The 19,871-nt window shown below is 47.2% G+C and overlaps 2 non-coding genes and 3 pseudogenes across 2 annotated transcripts; all 5 read right to left on the reverse strand.

The window, feature by feature from the left end:
- Nucleotides 1-6,248: 6,248 nt before the first annotated feature.
- LOC142654697 (U2 spliceosomal RNA) lies at nucleotides 6,249-6,318 on the reverse strand (annotated as a pseudogene).
- A 1,474-nt stretch (nucleotides 6,319-7,792) lies between these two features.
- On the reverse strand, nucleotides 7,793-7,982 carry LOC142654074 (U2 spliceosomal RNA). The gene has a single exon (XR_012848859.1). It is a non-coding gene; the product is annotated as a U2 spliceosomal RNA (small nuclear RNA).
- A 6,256-nt stretch (nucleotides 7,983-14,238) lies between these two features.
- Nucleotides 14,239-14,419, reverse strand: LOC142654132 (U2 spliceosomal RNA; annotated as a pseudogene).
- Nucleotides 14,420-15,206: 787 nt separating this feature from the next.
- On the reverse strand, nucleotides 15,207-15,276 carry LOC142654698 (U2 spliceosomal RNA; annotated as a pseudogene).
- A 1,366-nt stretch (nucleotides 15,277-16,642) lies between these two features.
- Nucleotides 16,643-16,834, reverse strand: LOC142653963 (U2 spliceosomal RNA). Its single transcript, XR_012848798.1, has one exon. It is a non-coding gene; the product is annotated as a U2 spliceosomal RNA (small nuclear RNA).
- Nucleotides 16,835-19,871: the final 3,037 nt, after the last annotated feature.

Genomic DNA, 19,871 nt, shown 5'->3' on the forward strand with positions numbered 1-19,871 from the left:
ATTACAGACAAGTGATGGGATAGGGGAGTGGGTAGGAGGGGATAGGGAAGCGGGAAATCACAGGCCCGAAGCTTTATTGAAAGACAACACACAAGAAGGGAGAGTGGGGGGAAGGGGAGTATCAGTCCTCTTCCTCATCGACGTCCGGGCTGTCCCAGGTGGAATAGTCTCTGAGCAGGCTGTGGATCAGCCTGCGGCAGTCCTGGACGGACACACTCTCTCTCCGCAAAATCAGACGATTCCTGGCGAACCATATAGCGTCCTTAAAACAGTTCATAAGGCGCCAGGCTTCCTGGATTGCTCCATCCGTGGTATTCCCAGGAAATAGTCCATAAAGTACCGAGCGGTACGACAGTCTGTTCCTGGGAACTGAGTCCTTGAGTTCGTGTTCCAAGGCTTTCAACAGACCCTGTGCAAAGGGGCACTGCCAGAAAATGTGCAAAGATGTTTCCTCCGTGAAGGGGCACCTGGGGCAGTACCGGGTCTTGCACAGGTTGCGGGCATGCATGAATGACCTAAGAGGCAGTCCTCCCTGGATGGCCATCCATGAAATGTCCTTGTGCCCGTTGGTCAACCTGCCAGATGACACGTTAGTCCAAACAGTCTCCAACGTGTCGGCATGAAGCCCTGGAACAAACTCCAGTGAGTCCTTTGCTCTGATGTGCTTGTGGATCGTCTTAGGTTTCCACAAGTCGGGCTTAAGACCCTCCAGTTGATGCTCCCTCACAAACCGGACGACATCTCCGTAGAACCAGGGAGCGTGCCAGTTGTAAGGGAAGGAGCTGTCCCACTTATCCCAGCCAAAACCTCGCCAGAGGGGAAGGAGGAAGTAGCGGGACATGGCCTTGCCCGCAGAGCCGTTTGCTGTCCTCAGAGTCCTACGAACACAGTCACATACAAAAGCGATCCGCAGCAGAGTGGGAATGTCGGGTATACCCTTCCCACCTTTGCGGGGCTCCTTGTACATAACAGTCCGCTTTACTCTGTCCATTTTCGAGCCCCAGATGAAGCGAAACACAGTCCTGGTAATGGCCCTCGAGACCGTTGCAAGAGGGGGCCATGCCTGTGCAGTGTATTGTAGCACAGGCAAGACTTCGTTACGCAGGACCATTGCTTTGCCCTCAATAGTGAGTTGTCTGAGGCTCCACAGTCCGATCCTTTGGTTGACTTTGGCCAAGCGTTCTTCCCACGACTTTAGGGCTGCACCTTCCTTACCGAACCAGACTCCCAGAATTTTGATGAAGTCCGGCTTGATAGTAAACGGGGAGGAGGCAGGAGAAGGCAGGTACCACTTTCCGAAGAGCATGGCTTCCGACTTCCCGCAGTTGACTTTTGCCCCTGAAGCGCGTCCGAACTCCTCACAGGTCTGGACGAGTGCAGTCACCGAACTCTGGTCAGCGCAGAAGACGGTCACGTCGTCCATGTACAGCGAGCATTTGACCTCGAAGTGTCCTGGACCTGGTGCGGTGATCCCTCTGATCTCTCCATTCTGCCGGATAGCCTCTGCGAAGAGCTCTATAACACAAACAAAAAGGAGAGGTGAAAGAGGACAGCCTTGTCTAACCCCCGACGATACAGGAAAGGGGTCAGTCTTCCAGCCGTTCACCAGCACCGAGCTGTAAATGTCGCAATACATCAGGTTAACATACAAACAGAACAACCTGCCAAGCCGCAGCCTACGCAGAGCCTTACCCATGAATTCGTGAGAGACCCGGTCAAAAGCCTTCTCCTGATCCAGACTGACCAGGGCCGCGTGTGTACGGCGGCTTTGCATGTAATGCACCGTGTCCCTCACCAGGGCAAGACTGTCGGCCACCCTACGGCCAGGAATGCCGCAGGTTTGGTCCGATCCGATGATCTGTCCGATGACAACCTTCAGTCTGTTGGTCAATACTTTGGCGAGGATCTTGTAGTCCACGTTCAGGAGAGAGATGGGACGCCAGTTTTTCAGGTCACATCTCTCCCCCTTCCGCTTATACAAGATCGTGATCATGCCTTCTCTCAAGGACGGTGGCATTCTACCCTCCACCACCATCTCCTCATAGAGCTCCAGCAGGTCCGGACAGATCAAGTCCCCCAGCGCTACATAGAGCTCTGCTGGGAGACCATCACTGCCCGGGGTCCTGCCGGGTCTGAAGGATTTAGCGGCAGAGAGCAGTTCCTCCACCGTCAGGGGTACGTCCATAGCCTCCGTACCTGCAGGATCAAGATGATTAGTGATACCTGACAGGAATTTATCGGCGGCTTCGGGGTCAGTGGTTTTCCGGGAGTAGAGGCTTCGGTAGTAGTCTGTGACGACTCCCATCACCTCCTTCTTCCCAGAATGCATGTTTCCGGTCTCATCTCGGAGTTCCTTCAGGGGCGTGTGGCCGGCATGGAGTTTCCTGAAAAAGAACGAGTTACATTTCTCACCCTTCTCCAGGTTCTCCACCTTGGAACGAAAGACAATTCGCTTGGATTCCTCCTCAAAGTGCCTTTTCAGGCCCTTTTTGGCTTCCTCCAGCTCCTTCCTGACGTCCCAGCCGCATTGAAGGAGGTCTTGCAGGGATCGCAGCTGACGCTGCATCTCTCTGAAGTCTCTCTTCCTCTCACACGCCTGTTGACGACTTTTTGCCTGAAAGAAACAACGAAATTCAACTTTAACATATTCCCACCAGTCACAGGTTTTGTCAAAGAAAACTTTATCATTCCTCCAAACAATATAGGCGTCTCTAAGTTCCGCCAGTACCTCTTCTCTTTCCAGCAGGGCACAATTCAGCTTCCAGGAGCCAGGGCCGGGAGGAAAACCGTGGCCGATGGCACCCTGGAAGAGAATGGCCCTGTGGTCAGAGAAGAAGCAGGGGACCATGGAGTGCCCATGCTGCTTGACTGCCCGGGAGGTGAACACAAAGTCAATCCGAGAACGAAGTGAGCCATCGGGTCGGCTCCATGAATAGTTCACAGAGCCGATCCCCATGGAGCCCACAACGTCCTGCAAGGATGCTTCGGTTACCATCTCGATAAGCAGTTTGGAACTGACATCCAGCTTGATTGAAGTGCCGGAACTTCGTCCATCCTCTTCGATGGGGCAGTTGAAGTCCCCGGCCATCACCACTGCCCTAGTGGTGGCGAGCTGGGTCCGCAGGGTCTGGAATAGTTCCAGGCGCTCAGCCTTCATAGGGGGAGCGTACACGTTGATGAGCCTAATCGGCTCTCCCGCCCAGGAACCGTCTACGACCAACAAGCGGCCGCAGACGAGCTCCTGGACAGAGTCAACAGTAAATACGCTTCCCCTAATCAGGATGGCAACCCCTGCAGACTTACAGTCGCCCCCACCAGACCAGTAGGACGGGCCATGGGTCCACTGCCTGGCCAGATGATGGTATGACCTGGAAGAGGGGAGAGTACATTCCTGGAGCATAAATACATCACTCGACTGCTTGGAAAGAAAAGTTAGCACCATCTGACATCTAGTCCTATCTCTAACACTCCTCACATTGAGGCTAAAGATGTTAAGTTTAGCAGCCATGGGGGAGAATAAAGAAGGTTAGTGCAAACGATACACCTTAGTTACCAGTCCGGTCGGGCGGATCCTCCTCTCTGGAGCCTGGCGGGTCCGGAAGATCCAGCAGGCCCTCTGACAAAAATTGTTCCAGGATTGTAGCCACCTGGATGTCTGTTGTGAAGTCGATGACCTCAGGTTCAGACACGAGTTCCTCCACCATCTGCTCCATTTCCTCCTGCTGCGCAAGGGAATCTTCGCAGATTTCCACGACTTGTCTCTTTGAGGACTCAGCAGCTGGGCTGTCCCTCACCTTTCTCTTCCTCTGGATGGCACCTGAGGAGACAAGAGGGGGAAAATCCTCCAGGGAGAGGACTCCAGCAGCTGGAGGGGAAGATGTTAGTGCTGCTGGAGCTGGGGAGAAGGGAGGCTGGGTTGGGAGAGGTGCAGGTGACAGGACCACTGAGATGGGTGGGTAGGAGAAGGTGAGAGCCTCAGTGGGGGTGACAGGGGTTGGGGACGGGGGGGTGGGGAGGGCCGGGCGAGGGAGGGTGGGAAGGGTAGGGCGAGGGAGGGCCGGGAGAGGGGGGGGAGGGACTGTCGTCTTCTTACCATCCTTCTTTTTCCCGGTCTTCTGTGCCGCTGGAGCTCTGGCTAGGGCGGGGTTCCCTCTGGCTGGAGCTTTCGCTGCTACAGTTGCCCAGGATCGATCCCTCTTCGGGCAGTCCTTGTAAGAGTGGGCTGCTTGTCCGCAGAGGTTGCACATTGTCCGTTTCGGGCAGTCTTTGGTCTCGTGTCCTGTTACCCGGCAGTTCTTGCAGGCGTCCTCCTTGCAGTCCTTCACCGAATGACCCTTCTTGCTGCATCTCCTGCAGATCTGCGGCATGTCCGGGTAGTAGATGAGGCCGTAGGAGTTGCCCAGCGAGAATGACTGGGGCAGGTGCTGGAGGCCGTCTTCCGCGCTCGAATCCTTGTTCAGTCGGACGATTACCGACCACTTGCCAGTCCAGAAGCCGAGTCCGTTCAGGATGTGGGTGGGTTCCCTCACCACTGTGCAGAACCGCTTCAGGAGCGTGGTGATGTCTTTGCCGGGGGTGTGTGGGTTCCGCATTGAGACCGTCACCCGCCTTTCCTCTCTTTGGACAGGGCAGTTGCCCACAAAGCGAGAGAAAGGGGATTCAGGCCTCGCCGCTTTCACCATCTCCCAGTACCTTCTGCAGATGTTGATCGAAGCGAAGGTCACGAAGAACATCCCGGTCATGAAGGCCTGGATACTGATGGTCTCCGGCTTAGCGAAGCCCTGATCCAGGAGCATCTTCTGGCAGAACACTTCTTCCGTCATGTCCGGCACTCTCCCGTCCACCTCCTTGAGCTTCAGGGCCACCGTCTGCTTCATCCAGGGCTCCAGGGTTGGAGCAGCCTGGTTCGGCTTCCTGGTGGCCTGTTGGCTTGAGGAGGCTTCAGGAGGAGATGTCCTGGCCTGGGCCTGCTCACCTGGTCCATCTGCCTTCTCCTTCTGGGTGGCAGGGTTGCTGGTTGAGGCCATGGCTTCTTCCAGCTGTTCCTGTCGCTTGGGGAGGATCTTCGATAGCTCTTTCCCGAAGGGGGCGGAGCTATGCAAATCTTCTCCTTGCTGGCCGAGGTTCTTCCACGAAATTTCTTCCGCAGCGGTTCCTCGTCGAGCTTCTTCTTCTGCGGCCGAGCTTCTTCGAAGATCCCCTTCAGCAGCGGCTCTTCTCCGAAGTTCTCCTTCTTCTTCCCGGCAGCGATCTCCCGGAGCTTCTTCCTCGATGGCGGCTTCTCCCTTCTGGATCGTCGTCTTCGCTGGTTCTTCTCCGCAGTTCGTCGCCGGCTTCGTCTGGAACGCTCTTGGATCGCTAAGCTAGTGTTTATAGCCCCCAGTGGTTCTCCGAGCTATCTATCCTTACAAGGACTGATAAGAACAGATTTTTTTTTTTTTTTTTTTTTTAAAGCCCGAGCCGTGCTTTCTATCACCCAAGTGCATAAAAAGTGCAGAGGTGCCACACAAAAAGTGCACAAGGATGCGGTCTATCGCAGCCCTTCTCTTAAAAGAGAGAGGCCCCGCATAACCATTCCCTGACCCTCCAAACCATAGGCCTAGAGGATCAAGGATCGATGGTCCCCCCTCGCCGAAGCTTAGGGAGACCCAAACACACTCCTAGGCTTCTACCTGGGCTGCCACCCCAGTGTCCACCTAGGAGCCTGCATCCTAGTTGCACCTCCCCTCCGAAGAAGGGAGGCCGGGTTGCAGGGGAAAAAGGAACCAGAAGGCCACACATTTTCCCCCTAGACCTCAGGAGGGTCCCAAAAGGGCACCGCATCCCAAAATCCTTGTGACAAACGTGACAAACACACAGTGAAAAACAAAATTAAATAAGTGGATGTGCGCTGTGATACAGCCTGGACATCCGCCAGGTATATAAAAATTCCTCATCTCCCAGCCAGAAGGCCGGGAGAATAAAGGTGTGTGCTTAAAAGTGTGAAAGAAGAGTGCGTGCAAGTGTGCCTTCACTCAGTGGGATCCCACCCCCAGTGAGTTAGGGCACCCCAGGGTCACCAGCCCTGGGGCACATAGCAACTCGGGCTTTCAAACTACCCGACCTCCTGACCTCGATCCGGCGGTCGCCTGGTCACCTACAAATGGTACCTTTAAACCAAATGCGTACACCAGAGCGATGACCGTTGTGGTTCCCTGCCCTCACCTCGGCGTTCTGTCATCCCCCTACGATGGCCCACGTACCACCGGCAGGGATGATTACTAACCTCAGCTTGAGCAGGTACTACACTTGATCTTAGCCAAAAGGCCGAGAAGCGATAACCCGAATGGGCCGGCCGTTGACCGAGCCTGTCCCATACTGCTGTTCACCCCTTGCAGCGATTGATTCAGCCTACTCCTAGGCAATTCCATGGGGCCCTGCAGGCTCACACACATTTACAGCTACTAAGCGGGAGGGAGGTGAATAAAGGCCGGAGAGGAAGCCAGACAGGATTTGCTTCTTTTGCTTGCACCACAATGCAGTGCTGAAAGAGGAGGAATCTACATAAAAACGCCTTCCTGGCAACGCCCAAATGCCCTGCTGCCATGCAGATAAACACTGGCAGCGGCAGCAAGTGCATGCCCACAGCCACCCCTTGTTCCTTCACACCTTGTATCAGCTTTAATCCAGTCCAGTCCGGTGCTGCCTGCTGAGCAGCACTGACCAACACTGCCTGGGCCCAGGCTTTTATCTATCTCTGAGGCAGGCCCCATTATGATGTCAGAAAGCTGGCTCTGGAATCCTGAGGGCTCCACTATGACACGTGCAAAGTTCCGTCTGAACTTTATATAAGACGGTGCGGCTCAGTCAGTCACTCAGTGTTGCCTGAGAGGGCAACACTGCAACAGCCGGCCGCCAGGCTGTCTTTTTTTTGCACAGCTAGTTGCCTCCAGGAGGCCACAAGAGGGAGACAAGGGACTGCAAAATGGAAAATAGGCATCCACCAACTTTACAGACAACTTGTTCTCCTTGCTCCTACAACCTCCATCCTTGCACAGTTTGTTATTTTATTCTTCTAGGTAACATAGTAACAAATCCAAATTGCTGCTCTCTTTGTAGGCAAGCAAGGGTTTGTTGCAACTGCAATTCTTACTTCTTCTTGGAAATGTTGGGACGGCAGTACATTCCATCACATCCATCTAGTGTACACAGGTAGGTCCATTGTGGCGGGTAGGCGGCTGGCTGCTTTAATGGCTGTTTGCTGTTCCCCTACTCCACTCCACTCCACTAGTTGACTGTGTTGCTGCATCAATCAGTGGCTGGCTCAGGTGCAGCTCTTTAACTTACCTAGGAGGGAGGGCGGAGAGAAGACAAGGAAGGTGAATGAGCTGTTCCAATGTGAAATGCCGGAAACACAGAAACACAGAAGACACACACACACACACACACACACACACACACACACACACACACACACACACACACACACACACACACACACACACACACACACACACACACACACACACACACACACACACACACACACACACACACACACACACACACACACACACACACACACACACACACACACACACACACACACACACACACACACACAACAAGAGGTGGCAATGTATTAATTAATTGCATTTAATAAATGAGCTCATTATCACACATGACTGTACAAATGCATTGTCCAACAGGTGTTGAAATAATGGGATTAAAAGGGGAGATCCCATCAGAAAGACAAAAACAATAGCAAACACAAATAGCACTTTTGGAATCTGATTTTAGTCAACACATAAGGGAAGGGTGCACCGGTCCTGGAAATACTGCAATACCAGGTCAATGCGTGGAGTGGACAGAGCAAGCTCTATTTCCATCTCCCTGTTCTAAAAATCCATTTAATATATGGTCCCCAGATAGGGGACGTATCAGATATTAAACTGATAAGAACAGATTTTTTTTTTTTTTTTTTTTTTTTCTTTTAAAACCATTTCAGTTAGTTATAAGCAACTTATAATGTTTCTCAAAACTTGAAAATCAAATCCACGTTGCTTCAAACTTATCATCATTCTGGTTTGTTCTTTATTTTTTCTTCAATTTACATAAACAATCACAAAAAAAAACAGAACAATATTACCTACATCGTATCAGGAATTTCCATTTTTTGAACTTCCATATCCCCTCTGAATCTAGGCCACCACCACGCTGTCTATCCCACAAATACATGACGTAAAGTCTAGACAAAATCATCCTAATACACTCATTTACAGGCACTAATTTCCTTTTAAACACTAACAAGTTTCTCACATCCCACAAACTTTCCATCACACATGCCATAATTAACCACATAATTCTATCTTTCATACGACTACTTGCACCCATTCCAAACATTGCTACTTTCCAATTAACAATTTTTACCCCCGCTAGTTCTTTACACAAACCACCCACCCCTTTCCATACTTCATACGAATAGTCACAATCCCACAACATATGTCTCACACTCTCACTTGCTCCACATCCATTCCTCGGGCAAACCTCAGACCTAATAAGATCCCTTCTTTTCTGCACTTGCCTAACAGGTAGGATATTATGCAGCGACATCCATACAATATCACGCTGTCTGTTTGACATACCACTCACCTTCAATTTACTCCATACACTCTGCACTTCATTAGACCTCAAACCTGCAATTTCACATGGAATTTCATTCGCACGTATTCTCTTCATCACCGCATTCTTATTTTTAAACTCACTCATTGGCACAGCAAGCAAGTCATTTTTCCTCACAAAAACCTCAATCCTCATATACCACACTGGACACTTGAAAGCCACAGGCACACTTGCATCTCTCTTTACCCAATTCAGACCATACAACATCCAACCAGCCAAGTATCTAATCATGAAACCAGTCTTATTATTCCTCTGCACTAACACAGACACCACTTTGATATAATTCAAAGCCAAAAATACCTCAACATTTGGAAAATCCAAACCACCATTCACACACATCTTATACACATACTCTCTCTTCAATTTTTCCATTCTACTCCCCCAAAAAAATGTAAAAATCATCTTTTCCGTCTTCTTAATTTTGTGAGTAGCAAAAGGGAAAACAACTGCACAAAAAAGTAAAATTGGTAACACAACAGATTTAACTATCAAAATTTTTCCCGTCAGTGTCAAACTTCTCAGTCTCCAAAAGTTCAGTTTTCGTTCTATTCTCATACCACATTCATCCCAACTTTCATTCCCTCTCAAATCCTCATTAAATTGCACACCCAATATTTTAATAGCACCCATCTCACAATTAACCCCATCCATTCTCACACTCCTATCACCAAAACACTTAAAGCTACATTTACCCCAATTCACTTTAAACGCAGACGCACTACAAAACAACCTCAACAACAATCTCGCTCTATTTATCTCCGCCTCTCTTTCACTAACAATCACCACATCGTCCATATAACCCAATACTTTCAGAAACTTACCATTACTCCCAGGAATTAATAACCCCCTCATAAATTTTTCCCTTCTAACCATACACAACAACACTTCAATCACACTAATGAACAGGACAGGGGACATAGGACAACCCTGCCTGACACCTGACCTTATCCCCACTTTTCCACTCAGAAACCCATTTACGAGAAACTCACTTGTTACGTTCCCATACAAACCTTTCACTGCATACACAAACTTTCTCGGAAAACCCATTTTACACAGCACACTAAACATAAACTCATGCGACACCCTATCAAATGCCTTTTCAAAATCCACAGATAGGACCATACATTTCTGCTTTCTATCCATACAGTCCCCAATCATATCCCTTAGTAACAACAAATTATCAGTCATACTTCTACCAGGCACTGCACACACTTGATCTTCATTCACCACTTCAGCAACAACCTCACGCATCCTATTGGCCAATACTTTACTAAAACACTTATAGTCAGAATCCAACAAAGTAATTGGCCTCCAATTTGCCAAATTTTTCTTCTCACCTTTTTTATATATCAGCACAACCACACCTTCTTTCATAGATTTGCTCAACACACCATGCTTCCACATATACTGACATACCTCAAGCAAATCCCCACCAATTATATCCCACATCCTCACATATAATTCAATTGGGATCCCATCCTTCCCAGGTGTTTTATTTTTACTTGCACTCATCACCACATTTCTCACTTCATCCATGGTAATATCACCACACAGAGACTCACAATCTTCCTCTCCAAGTTTATTTTCCAACCCATTCAAAACCTCATTCATCAAATCCTTATCATACCACTTCTCTCCATACAACTGGGTATAAAAACCTTCAACTTCACTCATCACATCCTTTCCAGAAACACACTCACCCCTATCATTCAATAATTCATCCATATCATCCTTTTTACCACATATTTTTTTGAAAAAAAATCTTGTACATTTTTCATCTTTGTCTAAGTTTTCAACTTTTGATCTATATATAATTTTTTTCCCTTTTTCCTCTAATAAAAGCCTACTTTCATTCCTTGCGTCCCTCATCAAATCACTGACATCCACACCAAGCTCGCCAAGTTTTCTCAACCATTCTATTCTAACATTCAACTCATTATATTGGTTTCTTAGCATAGCTGCTTTTTTATAGCCCCATTTTTTAAAGAATCTTTTACATTCATTCTTCATCCAATCCCACCACTCCAACACATTCCCAAAAGATTCCTGCCGCGATTTCCATCCTTTATACGCATATATAAAAGCCTTCACAATTCTTTCATCCTCTAATAAACTTACATTTAACTTCCATACCCCTGCACCACGCACTAAACGAACATCCCCTTCAAAAGTTGCACACATACACACATGGTCAGAAAAGGTCACATCGCGCTGCCGCAAACTCATGCACCCCACATTTTTTGAGAAAAGCACCCGATCTATCCTTGATGTTACCCCTCCTCTATCAGACCTATAAGTGTCGGGTGGTGGCTTTCCCAAATGAACCTCAGCAGCATCTATAAAAGAAAAATCTTTGATTAATTGGTACAACTTTTTACCAGATACATCCATTTTTTCCCCTTCCGTCACACAGTTAAAGTCCCCAACCCAAATCGTAGGAATTCTCCCTGGCAAAAAAAAGGACAACTTCTCTAGGAGCTCTAACCTCTCTTCTTTTTTTGTTGCTCCATATATATTAATTACCCTTACCCTCCACCCTCTGACATTTATCTCTGCCAAAATACACCTCCCCACTTCCACCACAATATAACTTTCTAATTTTAAATTCCTATTCCCTAGCAATATTCCTACCCCATCATTTTTATTTATAGAAGAACCAGACCATATACATTGGCCATATGGCCATTCCTGTTCTGGCACAGGTTCCCTAATACCGCATTCTTGCAAACAATATACATCAGCTCCTAAATTTTTTAAAAAATCCAGAACTGCAGCCCTCCTGGGCTTAGATTGAATCAGTCGTACATTTAAGGATACGACATCAAATGTAGGTTTGGATGCCATATTTTAATTTTCATAGCCAGATAACCGCAGGTTGTCCATTTGCACTTCAGCCTTTGCCTTCTGGAGGCTGGCAACCTAATGTGAAGAAACTGGTCCCTTGATCTTCTAGAAAAGGCTCATCAAACGAAATCACTGATGAGGGGTATTCCTCCTCCCTTCCAGGGGTTACAGGGGGTGACGTGGCCAGCCTGGCTCTCTTAGCCCCCATATCCAGAATTTCGTCTGCAGGTCGGGTGCCTACAGTGGTAAAATCCCCTTGACCTCCAACTCCTTCCAGAAACACTTCATCCAGACTCCAAGAAACAGGAGGAGTCACGGGGACGTCGCCCTCAATTTCTCCCTCACCCTGTAGCCCAGTCTGGGCATCGGATGGGTGAGGAAGATCCTCCTCGACCGGGGCTACCTCCATGCCTGCCCCTTCCTCCACACGTACTTCTACTGGAGATGTGCTTAAAGAAGCCAGATAGTCAGCGGGTACCTCCTCGCCCAACCGTCCAGTTCTCGCTATCATCTCAGCCACTTGGCTCCTGGCTGCCTCTGCATATGACTTCTTCCGCAGAGGGCAGTCTTTGAATGTATGCCCTTCCACCTCGCAGAGATTACAAACAATGCGGTTGACACATTCTTTTGCTTTGTGACCCTCCTGGTTACATCTGGAACACTTCCCTGAATTTTGACATCCTTCCCTTGTGTGGCCAAAAACTTTACAATTCCTGCAGAAGGGAGGACACCTGGGAAAAAACAGATATCCCCTGTCTCTTCCAATGGAGAAGTTCGATGGAGGGAAATGGAAGCCTCCTGGTTCCTCAATATCTTGCCGAAACCGGACCCGAAATTTGTATTTCCCATTCCAGATCATTTCAGTGTTCAAGATTTTATTCTCAAACTTAACATATGCACAATGTCTAGACAGGAATGCCGTGATATCTTGCAAAGGTACATGTGCATTGTAGAGAAAAACAACCAGGAAGACTTCTCCTTCATCATACAGCAGGATAAAAGTAAGTCCTCCAAGCTCAGGATTGTTCACATTTTGCATCAAATTGTAATGGAAAGTATGGCAGGCAGGTAAATCCGTCAATATCAAGGTAAAATGACCAACCTTATGCTCCTGAAGACAAAGGATTTTCTTCCGCTCCACTTTCAGAATTCCAAACAAGATGTTGTTCACCAGGTGTCGTAGGTCCAGGGTCTTCTCTGATCCAACATCAACTTCGATCCGAATGCCGTACTTGACCCGGGTTTCCCCGGCCTTAGCGTGACGTACAATAACGCCCATGTCGATCGCCTTCCTGCCACTGGCTGTCTCCCTATAGCAACAAGCAGCTTAAGCCCCAAAGGGCGATGCTGCAGGGCCGAGAGTTCAGCACTGGACGCCTCTGGTTAGCCACTTGAGCTTAGCCAAAAGGCCGAGAAGCGATAACCCGAATGGGCCGGCCGTTGACCGAGCCTGTCCCATACTGCTGTTCACCCCTTGCAGCGATTGATTCAGCCTACTCCTAGGCAATTCCATGGGGCCCTGCAGGCTCACACACATTTACAGCTACTAAGCGGGAGGGAGGTGAATAAAGGCCGGAGAGGAAGCCAGACAGGATTTGCTTCTTTTGCTTGCACCACAATGCAGTGCTGAAAGAGGAGGAATCTACATAAAAACGCCTTCCTGGCAACGCCCAAATGCCCTGCTGCCATGCAGATAAACACTGGCAGCGGCAGCAAGTGCATGCCCACAGCCACCCCTTGTTCCTTCACACCTTGTATCAGCTTTAATCCAGTCCAGTCCGGTGCTGCCTGCTGAGCAGCACTGACCAACACTGCCTGGGCCCAGGCTTTTATCTATCTCTGAGGCAGGCCCCATTATGATGTCAGAAAGCTGGCTCTGGAATCCTGAGGGCTCCACTATGACACGTGCAAAGTTCCGTCTGAACTTTATATAAGACGGTGCGGCTCAGTCAGTCACTCAGTGTTGCCTGAGAGGGCAACACTGCAACAGCCGGCCGCCAGGCTGTCTTTTTTTTGCACAGCTAGTTGCCTCCAGGAGGCCACAAGAGGGAGACAAGGGACTGCAAAATGGAAAATAGGCATCCACCAACTTTACAGACAACTTGTTCTCCTTGCTCCTACAACCTCCATCCTTGCACAGTTTGTTATTTTATTCTTCTAGGTAACATAGTAACAAATCCAAATTGCTGCTCTCTTTGTAGGCAAGCAAGGGTTTGTTGCAACTGCAATTCTTACTTCTTCTTGGAAATGTTGGGACGGCAGTACATTCCATCACATCCATCTAGTGTACACAGGTAGGTCCATTGTGGCGGGTAGGCGGCTGGCTGCTTTAATGGCTGTTTGCTGTTCCCCTACTCCACTCCACTCCACTAGTTGACTGTGTTGCTGCATCAATCAGTGGCTGGCTCAGGTGCAGCTCTTTAACTTACCTAGGAGGGAGGGCGGAGAGAAGACAAGGAAGGTGAATGAGCTGTTCCAATGTGAAATGCCGGAAACACAGAAACACAGAAGACACACACACACACACACACACACACACACACACCAAGAGGTGGCAATGTATTAATTAATTGCATTTAATAAATGAGCTCATTATCACACATGACTGTACAAATGCATTGTCCAACAGGTGTTGAAATAATGGGATTAAAAGGGGAGATCCCATCAGAAAGACAAAAACAATAGCAAACACAAATAGCACTTTTGGAATCTGATTTTAGTCAACACATAAGGGAAGGGTGCACCGGTCCTGGAAATACTGCAATACCAGGTCAATGCGTGGAGTGGACAGAGCAAGCTCTATTTCCATCTCCCTGTTCTAAAAATCCATTTAATATATGGTCCCCAGATAGGGGACGTATCAGATATTAAACTGATAAGAACAGATTTTTTTTTTTTATATTGAAAGCCCGAGTCGTGCTTTCTATCACCCAAGTGCATAAAAAGTGCAGAGGTGCCACACAAAAAGTGCACAAGGATGCGGTCTATCGCAGCCCTTCTCTTAAAAGAGAGAGGCCCCGCATAACCATTCCCTGACCCTCCAAACCATAGGCCTAGAGGATCAAGGATCGATGGTCCCCCCTCGCCGAAGCTTAGGGAGACCCAAACACACTCCTAGGCTTCTACCTGGGCTGCCACCCCAGTGTCCACCTAGGAGCCTGCATCCTAGTTGCACCTCCCCTCCGAAGAAGGGAGGCCGGGTTGCAGGGGAAAAAGGAACCAGAAGGCCACACATTTTCCCCCTAGACCTCAGGAGGGTCCCAAAAGGGCACCGCATCCCAAAATCCTTGTGACAAACGTGACAAACACACAGTGAAAAACAAAATTAAATAAGTGGATGTGCGCTGTGATACAGCCTGGACATCCGCCAGGTATAAAAAATTCCTCATCTCCCAGCCAGAAGGCCGGGAGAATAAAGGTGTGTGCTCATATAGCGTGAAAGAGAGTGCGTGCAAGTGTGCCTTCACTCAGTGGGATCCCACCCCCAGTGAGTTAGGGCACCCCAGGGTCACCAGCCCTGGGGCACATAGCAACTCGGGCTTCCAAACTACCCGGCCTAATGACCTCGATCCGGCGGTCGCCTGGTCACCTACAAATGGTACCTTTAAACCAAATGCGTACACCAGAGCGATGACCGTTGTGGTTCCCTGCCCTCACCTCGGCGTTCTGTCATCCCCCTACGATGGCCCACGTACCACCGGCAGGGATGATTACTAACCTCAGCTTGAGCAGGTACTACACTTGATCTTAGCCAAAAGGCCGAGAAGCGATAACCCGAATGGGCCGGCCGTTGACCGAGCCTGTCCCATACTGCTGTTCACCCCTTGCAGCGATTGATTCAGCCTACTCCTAGGCAATTCCATGGGGCCCTGCAGGCTCACACACATTTACAGCTACTAAGCGGGAGGGAGGTGAATAAAGGCCGGAGAGGAAGCCAGACAGGATTTGCTTCTTTTGCTTGCACCACAATGCAGTGCTGAAAGAGGAGGAATCTACATAAAAACGCCTTCCTGGCAACGCCCAAATGCCCTGCTGCCATGCAGATAAACACTGGCAGCGGCAGCAAGTGCATGCCCACAGCCACCCCTTGTTCCTTCACACCTTGTATCAGCTTTAATCCAGTCCAGTCCGGTGCTGCCTGCTGAGCAGCACTGACCAACACTGCCTGGGCCCAGGCTTTTATCTATCTCTGAGGCAGGCCCCATTATGATGTCAGAAAGCTGGCTCTGGAATCCTGAGGGCTCCACTATGACACGTGCAAAGTTCCGTCTGAACTTTATATAAGACGGTGCGGCTCAGTCAGTCACTCAGTGTTGCCTGAGAGGGCAACACTGCAACAGCCGGCCGCCAGGCTGTCTTTTTTTTGCACAGCTAGTTGCCTCCAGGAGGCCACAAGAGGGAGACAAGGGACTGCAAAATGGAAAATAGGCATCCACCAACTTTACAGACAACTTGTTCTCCTTGCTCCTACAACCTCCATCCTTGCACAGTTTGTTATTTTATTCTTCTAGGTAACATAGTAACAAATCCAAATTGCTGCTCTCTTTGTAGGCAAGCAAGGGTTTGTTGCAACTGCAATTCTTACTTCTTCTTGGAAATGTTGGGACGGCAGTACATTCCATCACATCCATCTAGTGTACACAGGTAGGTCCATTGTGGCGGGTAGGCGGCTGGCTGCTTTAATGGCTGTTTGCTGTTCCCCTACTCCACTCCACTCCACTAGTTGACTGTGTTGCTGCATCAATCAGTGGCTGGCTCAGGTGCAGCTCTTTAACTTACCTAGGAGGGAGGGCGGAGAGAAGACAAGGAAGGTGAATGAGCTGTTCCAATGTGAAATGCCGGAAACACAGAAACACAGAAGACACACACACACACACACACACACACACACACACACACACACACACACACACACACACACACACACACACACACACACACACACACACCAAGAGGTGGCAATGTATTAATTAATTGCATTTAATAAATGAGCTCATTATCACACATGACTGTACAAATGCATTGTCCAACAGGTGTTGAAATAATGGGATTAAAAGGGGAGATCCCATCAGAAAGACAAAAACAATAGCAAACACAAATAGCACTTTTGGAATCTGATTTTAGTCAACACATAAGGGAAGGGTGCACCGGTCCTGGAAATACTGCAATACCAGGTCAATGCGTGGAGTGGACAGAGCAAGCTCTATTTCCATCTCCCTGTTCTAAAAATCCATTTAATATATGGTCCCCAGATAGGGGACGTATCAGATATTAAACTGATAAGAACAGATAAGGTTTCAACAAAGTTTTTTATTGGCAAAAATAATATATTTTACAGACTTTTTTTTTAAAATTGAAACCACAAGATAAAATCAACAGCATAATACATGAATATTCATACATTTAAATGAATACAAAGGTAATAATAATAAGACCATTAATACAGATGTTATAATAAAAGTACAGAACAATAGCAGGATAAAATTTATACAGGGCATAAAAGACATAAAAGAATAAAACCATTTTTATTTACAATGTTATGGTATTCCACATTTGCAAACACCACATGGATGTTGCTTCTTTTACCCCTAGCTGCTTTTTGTCCCTAAGATAATAAATATACATTTCACTTAGGGCATATTTCACACAATTTTTAACGTCAATAAAATCATGTTTAAAAAGCAGAATGTTCCTAACCTTCCAAATGGCATTCTTAAAACAGTTTAAAATGATCCAACAGACCATTTGCTGTTTAAAACTTGGGCAGTTAAAAAGACCATAAAACACGTATTCAAATTTAAGATCTTTAAGACCGCAGGCCCATTTCAGCAATGGGCCTACCTTCCTCCAAACCTCCTGTGCATATGGGCAGTTCCAAAACAGGTGCATTATCGTCTCGTCGTCACCACACCTGTCTCTCGGGCACTTGGCTCTCGCCACCAGTCCTCGCCTATGCTGGAATTCACGAGTAGGGAGGCACTGGTGAACGATTGCCCAGGCAAGGTCCTTGTGCACATTTGCCATAAATTTCCCGAAAACGTTCCGCCACACCACCTTGGACCTTGCCTGTGAGAAATTTGAAACTGCCAGTGTATCCTCCTGCCGCCTACAGGAGAGTGACACTTTTTTCTGGTCCCCCAATATGTCAGGCTCCAATTCTTGGAGACCTAGGAGCCTGACAGTTTTTTCGAGCACCGCATATTGTTTTGGGGGACACAGAAGCACAGGAGAATTCAAAGGGACACGAAACCATCGTTTAAAAATCATGCCCGTAGCGTACTTTAAAAAGTAGCTAAAAATACCATCAGAATTATACATTTTAAAACAGAAGCAAAAGTATTTAATGTAAAAGAAGTTAAAAAGGTTAGGAACATCTCTCCCGCCATTGTCCTTACATCTGTACATAAAATCACGTTTTAGTTTTTCCATTTTGGAACCCCATAAAAACATAAAACAGATCCTGGTCACTTTTTTAATATATAAAATTGTTGGAGGGAAAACCATAGCTACATAAAGCATTATGGGTAATAAAACAGATTTAATTATTAAAACTTTTCCCTCCATGGTGAGATTTCTCAAATTCCACATTAAAACCTTTTTTTCCATTTTGGCAATTACTGAATCCCAATTGGGTCTCCCATCGTTTTCTTGATTAAAAACAATTCCTAAAATTTTTATCTGATCCTGCTGCATGTTAACTCCTGGTGTCACAGAGGAATCCCATACACCAGTATAAAAACAGTCACACTTATCAACGTTTAATTTAAAACCAGAGGCTTCACAAAAAAAGCCGGTGTTCCTCAATGCCCGTCTCATAGAAGCGGCGTCTGGGCATAGGACGGTGGCGTCATCCATATAGCCTAGGATTTTTACCTGGTTCCCCCTTCCTCCAGGTATGGGCACGCCTCTGATGACTTTATCATCTCTTATTAGGGTGAACAGAGGTTCTATGGCACAAATAAAAAGGAGCGGAGACAACGGGCACCCCTGTTTCACCCCTGATAAAAGAGGAACACCTTTAGTTAAAAATCCGTTGATAGAAATTTGGCTAAAACAGGATCGATATAAAAGCTTAATACGTGTTAAAATAATTTCAGGAACAGCCATCTTTTTAAGAACCATAAAAAGATATTCATGGGAGACCCGGTCAAAAGCCTTCTCGAAATCTAAGGATAAAATAGCAAGGCTTTGACCCCTTTCTTTAAAATACCAAATGATGTCACGTAAAATATTCAGGGACTCAGTAATTGACCTCCCAGGTACCCCACATACCTGGTTTGGATGGATTAATTTATGAATAAAAGGTTTAAAACGGATTGTTATTAGTTTAGCTAAAATTTTACAATCAACGTTTAAAAGAGTAATAGGGCGCCAGTTTTTTAACTGGTCCCTCTCACCTTTTTTAAAAATTAAGGACACAATCCCCCTCCTCCAGGAAGGGGGCAGCTCTTCAGTAATAAAAACTTCCTTATACAATAAAAACATGTCATTCTTTAAAATTTCCCAAAAAGCATGATAAAATTCGATGGGCAGACCATCTTCCCCAGGAGCTTTCCCATTAGAAAAACTTTTAAAAGCAAATAAAAGTTCCTCCAAGGTAATATTACGGGATAAAACTTCCTGGTCTAAAATATCTAGCTTGGCATCAAGGGAATTAAGAACATGTTCTAAAAAGGAAGGATCAATATTTTTCTTGTTAAAAAGAGATTGGTAGAAATTAAAAGCAGAATTTAAAATGCCGACCATAGTGGTTTCTCCTTCAAGGTTTAAAATGACATCTCGTTTATCCATTACCTTTTTGAAGAAGAACCGGGAACACTTCTCGCCATCCTCGAGGTGCTTTACATGTGAATTAAAAATTATTTGTTTCCCTTTCTCTTCTATGGCATATTTTATTTCAGCTTTAAGATTTAAGATATCATCATCAACATCCATACCAATCTCCTTCAATTTAAAAAGTACATGTAAACGTTTATTAAGAACATAAAACCATTGTTTTTTCTCTTTTGCTTTCTTCTTACCTGCTCGAATAAAAAAAGCTCTGATTTTGGGTTTAATGCCCTCCCACCAGTGTAGCATAGGCTGACTGGGCGCTCTATGGGACTGCCAACACTGGTAGGTCCGCACAAACTCCTCTTTAATGATGGGGTCCTCCAGGAGTGTGGTGTTTAGTCTCCAGGGACCCCTACAAGCTTTTTGCTCTCCCTCTAGCTCCAGGTGCACTGAAAGGAGCTTGTGATCAGATAAAATATTTGTTAAAAGCAAACATTTTTTGGGAATAAAACTATTAGAAGTGAAAATAAAATCAATTCTGGAGCTCACTCTTCCATTGGACCAGGTGGGGCCTGGGTCCGCAGGCAAGAGTT

The sequence above is a fragment of the Rhinoderma darwinii genome, chromosome 5 (genome assembly GCF_050947455.1).
Source record: "Rhinoderma darwinii isolate aRhiDar2 chromosome 5, aRhiDar2.hap1, whole genome shotgun sequence".
Lineage (NCBI taxonomy): Eukaryota > Metazoa > Chordata > Amphibia > Anura > Rhinodermatidae > Rhinoderma > Rhinoderma darwinii.